Here is an 8,641-nt window from a genome sequence, read left to right as displayed (position 1 = left end):
TTGATAAATTCCAAGGGACATATCTTTTGATAAAGCACAGATTTTTTTTTATGTCTGTCTATTCATATTGAAATGATCTGAGAAAGAGTCTGTCTTTTAGAGAAATCAGTAAGCAAAACTTAGGAAAGATCATTAGGATATGTGCAATGTAAGAAACGGAAAATTCGCTTGATGATTTAGAGCCTTTTCTCTAAATATCTTGATCCTAGGAGGATCCAGGTAGACTTTTTAGGCACTTTAATTGTTTAAAACAACTTAAACTTCTGAAAGAGCAGGTAGAAATAGTACTCATTTATCATTAATGCCTTAAATTATATTTAGGAAGTTCATTTAATCAGTCATACAGACCACAGCCTCTGGCAGTATTTTAGCAAACTGTGCCTGAACTGGAAATGGAAAAAAATAGTTTAAAAAATGATTTTATCAAGGACAGAAAGTGCTGGGTTAACAGTGTAAAACTCTTAATTACCAAGTTACTGGTAGATGGTATCACCATCTGCACTACCAGAATACAGTATAAGAATTTATTCCTACAGAAGAATATAATCCTATTCACCTAGCTATAAATCATTAGATCTAATAAAAACAGCATTCAAAAATAATCTGTAATCTTTTGTACACCTTCTAAGAAAACTTATAGCATATTTTTAAACAGGAATGAATGAGGAGGTTCAATCACAGAATATTTAGGCATAAAACTGACAATCCGTTTTATGTATCTATCTCCATTTATATCTACTTTCTTTAGGAGAGTACTCCATTATATATGAATAGCATTTTAGCATTGCTCATTTCAATATGCTTTCCTCTGTACTTTTCCCAGGTTTATTAACATATTTTAACCTTTTTTCAACATTACCAATGTGGACTTTAGCAAATATTAATTATTCAGCAGCAGCAACAGCCCTGTAAAGGTAGGATAAGAATAGAGACAGCAGTAAAGAACATTCTACTTTGTGACCCTAGAATAAAATTAGCCAAAGAAAAAATTATACTGCACAGAAGAATAAAACCAGAAGCAAGACTTAGAGAAATATTCAGGGCAGGGGGAATAAACCCTTCAGAAGATGTGAGACAGAGAGAAGGAGACAAATAAATTTGAAACTGGAAATAAGCAGAGTCAAACAAGAGCTCTGGGTATTGAAAATCAGTATTTGTATGAACAGAGAGAAGCTTGCAAAAGAAAGAAAGAGGGATGTGATTGCATTGAGTGAACACTGCTACAGCTGGGCTATTTTGCACAGGGTTGAAGAACCAAAGCACCATGATACTCAAAGAACTGCCAGGTCACCAGCAACCAGGGTGTTCGCTTCCTCTCTGAAAGGGCCAATGACTGTAAAATACTAATGGTTTGAAGAACCAGGAGAGAGTTTCCTGAGTTTATACTTAAAGAAGGAACACAGAGGAATGCAATCAATCATTCCTTTTCTCAACTGAGAAATCAAACCCCATTAGAGCATCACGAATGAACATAGTTAAAACAGCTACAGCTTTGCTGAGGATCTGGGGACTTACAGCTCTTTCATCTGCAACTTGAGAATACCAAAGAAGTGTCCAACCTCAGTCTTGTGAAAGAAGATTAAGGAACCCTTCTGCCCTTCTCTTTTATGCAATGCTTAGACCTTCAAAATTTCAGGAAATTCCAAGTTGCTGGGAAAACAACAGAGTCCATATACAATAGGACCTATCTGGGAAACAACAGAGCCTATATGCCAGAAAATTGTAGATGTTTGGATCACTGGCTCAAGCACTAGTGCTGTACAAATGTTGCTGTTCTTCATGGCATAGTTATTGCATGGTTCCCCCAATGCAATGCCTGAACACAATTCAGGGAACAGCACCAGCTGAAGACTGCTCTCTATCTGTTGTGGATCCGTCCACTACGTATAAGGGTAACTAACTGTGCTGTGCCATTTACTTAAAGGATCAGAGAAGAGTCCCTGACCCAGTGAGCCTGCTAGTATGAACCTAGACTTTAGGTGCCTTGTTCCTAAAGCTGATATAGTCTAAAATACAGCATGTGCAGACGCTACAGAAGCAAAGATCATAAAATTCATAGAATCCTTTATACTGGAAAAGACGTTAAATATCATCCAGTCTGACCATAAACCTGACACTGCCAAGTCCATCACCACTAATCCATGTCCCTAAGTGCCACATCTATAAGTCTTTTAAACATGTCTAGGGATGGTGACTCATCCACTTCCCTAGGCAGACTATTCCAATGTTTGACAACCCTTTCCATGAAGAGTTTTTTCCTAATATCCAATCTAAACCTTCCCTAGCACATGCTGGGTCCATTTCCTTTCACCGTGTTGCTTGTTATCTGGGAGAAGAGACCAATACCCATTTTGCTATAACATCCCTTCAGGTAGTTGCAGAGAGCAATGAGGTCTCCCCTGAGCCTCCTTTTTTCCAGGCTAAACAACCCTAGTTCCCTCAGCCACTCCTCATAAGACTTGTGTTCCAGCTCCACTGTCCTTCTCTGGACCTGCTCCAGCACCTCAATGCCTTTCTTGTAGTCAGGGACCCAAAATTGAATGATATGCCACTCTGAATTTGTCTAAGTCAGATACATTTAGAAACTGAGCTGACCTTCAAATTTACCCAATATGTTATATATATCATATATATATAGTTAGATACATTTAGAAACCCAGCTGACCTTCAAATTTACCCGATATATATATAAATATATAAATATATATATATATGTATATAGTTGTTGTGAGCATGTCATGTACAATAAAACTACTTCTGATGAACTTTTCAAGCAGGATTCATCTGCCCCCAGGATTCATTTGCCCCCAGTTTAGATGCCTAGAATTTGAATATTTAAGTCTGAGTCAGTGATGTACGGTACTTTAAAATCATCACGGAAAAGTTAATCGACTTCCAAAAGCACATCCAGACAGCTCAGGTCTACCACTTAGAATGATGTTAATTGTTCTCTGAAGGTGTTTTTTCTCCTTATTAGTAATCCATAAAGCCCAGAATGATGAGATCAGGCTTAGATCTACCAATTTTAGGTGGCTAAAGCTAGGCAAAATGAGTTCTACTTCTGTGACTCTGACTGTTTGGACACTGAAGTATCAAGTTTGTGAATTAGAAATAGAGTCCTGGTCTTCTCCTTGTCTCACACTGACATCCCACTTCACTCTCCCCAACACCGAGATTTGGTTCAACAGACACAAACTGAGTTCCTTTTTCCCAACTCACTCTGATTTGACTGCAGCAAATCCAAGAAATGCATGTGAGAGTGTCAGAAAACAGCAAAAGGAGAGAAAACATGGTAGAAGAATAATCTTGATTCAAGGGCATCTCAGAACTATATTCACAAGTTTATTTAAAGACGTACATTTATACATTTGGTGTTATCTAGACAGGAAAACCTCAAAATATATAGCTTAATTGGCTTCAACTAGTGCACTTTTCTGAATTAGGTTTCAGCCTTCTAAACAAGGGATGAATCTGAAATAATGTCTTTAAAGTCATTTTTGGGTCATCTGTAGGTTTCATTAGGTAAGCATATGAACCTCAGATTAGAGATGAGCCAAACAAGGTTAGACCCAGCCAGCTCACCCTGCCTTTCAATTGAATACATCATAAAAATTTTAAATTGGTATACACTTCACATTGTTTACCACCCTGTTTAACATCACGTGGTCAGTACTTATGACCAGAATATTCACGAATGTAAAAAGATCCACCCAATTCAGCAACCTGGTTCTAAACAGCAGTCTTACATCAGTGAAAAGGAAAATGCCTGTGCTGAGACTGTTTATTGTTGGTTCTAACACTGAGCTTGTACCTTTTTTCATCAACTATAAATGAAATCATGATCAGAAATGCTCTTTGTAATGCTGAAATAAAATGGCTCACTAGTCATGACTAATAAAAGATGAACTTTCTAAAGTAGATCTGGATAGTGCCTTGCATGTACATTGGAAGTGGACTGCTTTGAAATAACGTGTCTGTAACAGGAGCCTAGTTGACTATAGACCAATGATAGCATGTTTAACCATATCAGCTGTAATGATACCTGAGCTTTCTATAATGTACCAGTGTGACAGGTTTTTTTTCTTTTTAGGATTTTGAAGTGACTCCCTTTTTTTCATATTATTCCCTTCATATGAAAGAACAGAAGAATTGAACTGCACCACAGCTGAGTAACATCTTCAAAACTTCAAGTGACAGAAACAAGAATGTCCTTAACTCTAATCTTATGAGGAACTCACTAAGAATAAACTACAAGGGCAATATTTTATGATACAGTGTGTCTTAGGAAACAATGTATTTCCACCAAAAAAAGTTATTAACTATCTATCTATACCACATTAGACATAGCTGTTGGAAAGCTGCTTGGCAAACAAATGACCTGGAGTTCCTCCTAGACACCAAGTTGAATATGAGCCAGCAACGTGTACCTGCTGCAAAGGTAAATTGTATCCTTAACTGCATTAGAAAAAGTGGTACCAGCAGGTCCTTCCCCTTTATTCGGCACTGGTGGGACCATGCCTGAGTGCTGTGGTCAGTTTTGGGTTCCTCTGTAGAGGACAGACATGGACACACTGGAGAGGGTTCAATGAGGAGCCACAGGGATGATGAAGGAAGTGGAGCATCTTGCCTATGAGGACAGGCTGGGAGAGCTGTGACTGTTCAGCCTGGAGAAGAAAAAACTCAGTGGGGGGGATCTTATCAATATGTATAAATACCTGAAGGGAGGGTACATAGAGGATGGAGCCAGATTCTTCTCAGTGGTGCCCAGTGACAGAGCCAGAGGCAATGGGTAGAAACTAAAACACAGAAGGTTCCCTCTGAACATTAGGAAACATTTTTTTATTGTAAGTGTAACTGAGCACTGGCACAGGTTGCCCAGAGAGGCTGTGGAGCCATCTCCATCCTTGGACATATTCAAGGACTGTTCTGGACATGGTCCCAGACACCAGACTTGAGCAGGGTGTTTGGACTATATGACCTCCAGAGGTCCCTTCCAACCTCAGCCATTATTTCATTCTGTAATTCTTTGATTTTTTATTGAAAAGAGTTATCATACTGTGTATACTCAATACACATTTCCCCTAGAAGTACTCACACAATACATATTACACAGCTTGTAATACAGTTGTACTTTCTATGACAGTAGGAAGCACTTAAACTAAGGCTATATGCAATCTTTGACCAAACTCCATTGACTTACACAAAAGTAGAGTTTGACAAGTTCTAGGTAGGTTTTGAACATCTGATGCTAAAATTTGAAGTTTAAAAAAGTCAGATATTTGTTAAAGGAGCACATGAGTTACCTAATAGACACAATACTTAGACACATCTCTGTCCTGTCTGGATCCAAATCTCTGAGGCATCACTGTCTTCCTGCAGATAGAATAGATGTATATATAACTGAATTTCAGTATCACTGTACTTGATGGAACACAGAACTTCAAAGACAGTTCAAATCTGCATGAAGCATGAAAAGCCACACCTGTCATATATTTGCAAGCAAGGAGAAGCTCTTACACTTAATTCAGTAGAAACTAGTAAAACCATACAGCAATTTTCAGATCTCCACCACCTTTAAATGGAGTTATACCAACAAAATATTCAGTAGTACAGAAAAAAAAAACCACCCTAATTTCCTCAGGTTGAAGGGTTCCACTTAAAATCAAGAAATCATAGTTTGGGTGGATGGTGGAAGTTTCTTTGGAGTTAGACTGTGTTACTACCAAAGGAAAAACAAAGGCAAAGTCAAAAGGGTATATCAATAAGAAGAGCTATTTATTATGTCTCAGACAGCTGAAGAAATGCTCTGAAGTCTTAGTGCTTTTTCTGGGTCTCTCCTCTTCTTTGACAGATTACACTGTCTAGGTGGATTGACATCATATCCAAGATAAAAATATACCTGATTGAAAGTCTGAACTTTAAATTTAAAAGTTTAAACTTACCTTAAACTAAACTAAACTTAAAATTAGCAGCTTAAAAATAAAGTTTCATTGCTTTGATTTTCCCAGGAATTTCCACAGTGAGAGGTAGGAAATTATACAAGTTGTGAGAGCTTTTGTTTTCAAAAGAATAACTTTATATAGTTTATATTATTTAAGAATTATTAAAACAGAAAATAAAATATAAAAACCTTCAGATAATACAATACAATAGAAATTAATGGTAAAATATAAAATGCAACACGTGATGAAACAAAGTGTGGAAACAAACAAAACATAAAGACTGTATTTCAGATAAAACCTAAATAGACTTTACTGATTTTTTAAAATTAAATAATGTCTCCTGTTTTTCAAAGCAAGATATCACTGGGCCCAATATACTTCCACAGAAGAGCTTGATGAATCCAGACTTTTTTCATCAAGCTTTTTCTCTCCTACAACTCTTTCATGGGAGTCATACTGTTGATATTTTGGTATCAGACTAATTTATAAGGTATTGATTGAGTTTTAGTAAGTAATTAAGCCAAAGTGTGAGACTTTTCTCAGACAGAATCCCCACTGAAGTCAGCAGGAGTCCTGTTCAAATTGAAACAAGAAAAACCTGATCCAACGTATTGAAGATTTAATGATTCAGTGGAATTTGCAAAAGGGTCCCAATAAAACCTAACAAAAAATAATTTGTTAGTTGGTTTGTTGCTGTTAAATGTCATCATAATGTTTAAGAGATGGAGAAGCTGCTCAGTTTGAAAAGAATCACTTCTAAAAAGGAATAATGGTGAGGGAACGTAACAAAATGTCAGCAAGCTAAATGACTACTATATTTGTAAAAGAAATCTGTCCCTTGCAAGTCTCCAAACCTACCTTTGTAGATCAGTATACAGCATGCAATTTAATTGCATTTAATTCTGCTCATCCTGAAGTTCAAAAAGACCTGCAAAAATGTGATTCTGTATGGAGAATATTTATATAATTAAATATGATTTCCCTGTATTTTCTTCTCAATGTGTTTGTCTGCCAATATTTCGCTCTCCTTTTCCTTTCATTATATCCCTTGTAATGGAGGCGAAGCAGCTTTGGTTTCCAGTGAAATGGAAGGATAGCAGCAGGTCTACAGGAAGAATTCAAGACGCTTGCCATAATCCATCTACCACATACAGCAAACCAGGATTTTTTCCAGGTTTATTCATAGCTAATGGAAGTCTGCAACATACAGTGAAACATTTGTCTTGAACACCTAATGGTGATTTTAATGGAGGAACAGTTGTTCACAAGTGTGTGGAACTCCCCTCTCTTTTTTCTTTTTCTTTTTTTTTTTTCTTAAACCTTTTCCTCAGTTTTGCTACAGGATCTTAACTTTTAAAAAAATTTCAGGTTATCCACTTTAAAAGTTTGATTTGTGGATTTGGGAACTCACATATTTTATGTTTTATAAAAATATTTTTTAACCGTAAAAAATAAAAAAGATAAATAATAACATTAAACATAATTAATTTTAGTGATACATGAGTTAACATTAAAATGTAAATTTGTAAAATACTTTCAAAACAAAACTTACACTTCTGTGAGAAAATCTCTAGACTTTTGAAGTCTCTGATAGTTTTGATACTGCTTGGGGAAAAACTGAAAATATGGCTAAATATTGCTCTGAAGTTCAACTCACATGACTATGAAATCCAGTGTACATCAGCTAAATATTTATCTGAAGAAAAAACTGTAGAGTAGAGATTTGGTCGTTCCTTCTGTAACAGTCCTAGAATATGTAAATTATTGAACTAATCTTTTAGAATACAATCAAAGAAAAAAATTTTGTCTAATGAAGAGCAAAACATTTGGTTTATATGACATTGCTTTACTTGCTGACCATTTCATTCAACAGTTATACTCTTCAATCCCACACAAACTTACACCTATATTAACACTAAAGCAGAGGAATACATTCATTGAGATCAAAGGTACAACACAGGCTGGAACTCCTGCTGCTGTGAAGAGTAATGACCCCCAGAGCTATGGATCTGTTTTTTTTTTTTCTTCCAAATGTGTGAATCCCTTGTGCTTTTTGTCTAAGACAATTCATATGCCTGAATCTGCAGAGAATCTCAAATAACTCCACGAAGCAGCGTGTTGCCAGCCGTTTGGATGGACTATCCAATGGAACACCATTGTGGGTCCAGGAACTACCCTTTTCTCCCCTTACTCAGCTCTCTGTGGAACAAGATACAGGCAGAGGCTGAGAAAAAAAACCCCAGGGCCTATCCACAACTTTCCTTATCTGCTACAAAATGTGCAACCAGCTTCCTGGATCTTGAGATGTGCAGAATGGAGCCCCCCAAGCTGTTTCAGGGAAGAGGACCTAAAGCCAGGACTAACACCTCACCTCACTCTGTACATAGAGCCTCAAATTTCTTTCCTCTGAGCTGCACCACAAACATGTCCAAATGAAGTTAAACAAATGTTTGAACCAATACAGGAAAGGGATTTTAGGCAGAAAAGAGAAATATAGATGTACACCATGTGCCAGCGGCCTCTGCAGTGACTCACTGTGGTGCAGGATTTAAAATTCTCTACACACGAACACTTAATCACCACAAGCATTTAAAATGTCAGTGGAAAAAGAAATGGTTTCCAAGAGCATATAACTGCCCAGATAGCTTTCATCAGCCCAGCCACATGAAAGACCCAGAGGCAACTGCAAAGGCACCATC

The 8,641-nt window shown here is 37.0% G+C and overlaps 1 long non-coding RNA gene across 1 annotated transcript; it reads left to right on the top strand.

Moving 5' to 3' along the window:
* The first annotated feature begins 4,138 nt into the window (after nt 1–4,138).
* LOC113963775 lies at nt 4,139–8,425 on the top strand. The gene is made up of 3 exons (XR_003532946.1): nt 4,139–4,293; nt 7,002–7,210; nt 8,030–8,425. It is a non-coding gene; the product is annotated as an uncharacterized LOC113963775 (long non-coding RNA).
* Nucleotides 8,426–8,641: the final 216 nt, after the last annotated feature.

Source organism: Neopelma chrysocephalum, unplaced genomic scaffold, assembly GCF_003984885.1.
Source record: "Neopelma chrysocephalum unplaced genomic scaffold, ASM398488v2 Primary Assembly neopelma1_25, whole genome shotgun sequence".
NCBI lineage: Eukaryota > Metazoa > Chordata > Aves > Passeriformes > Pipridae > Neopelma > Neopelma chrysocephalum.
The sequence above is the reverse complement of the archived record's forward strand: the minus strand, read 5'-3'. Positions and strand labels throughout refer to the sequence as shown.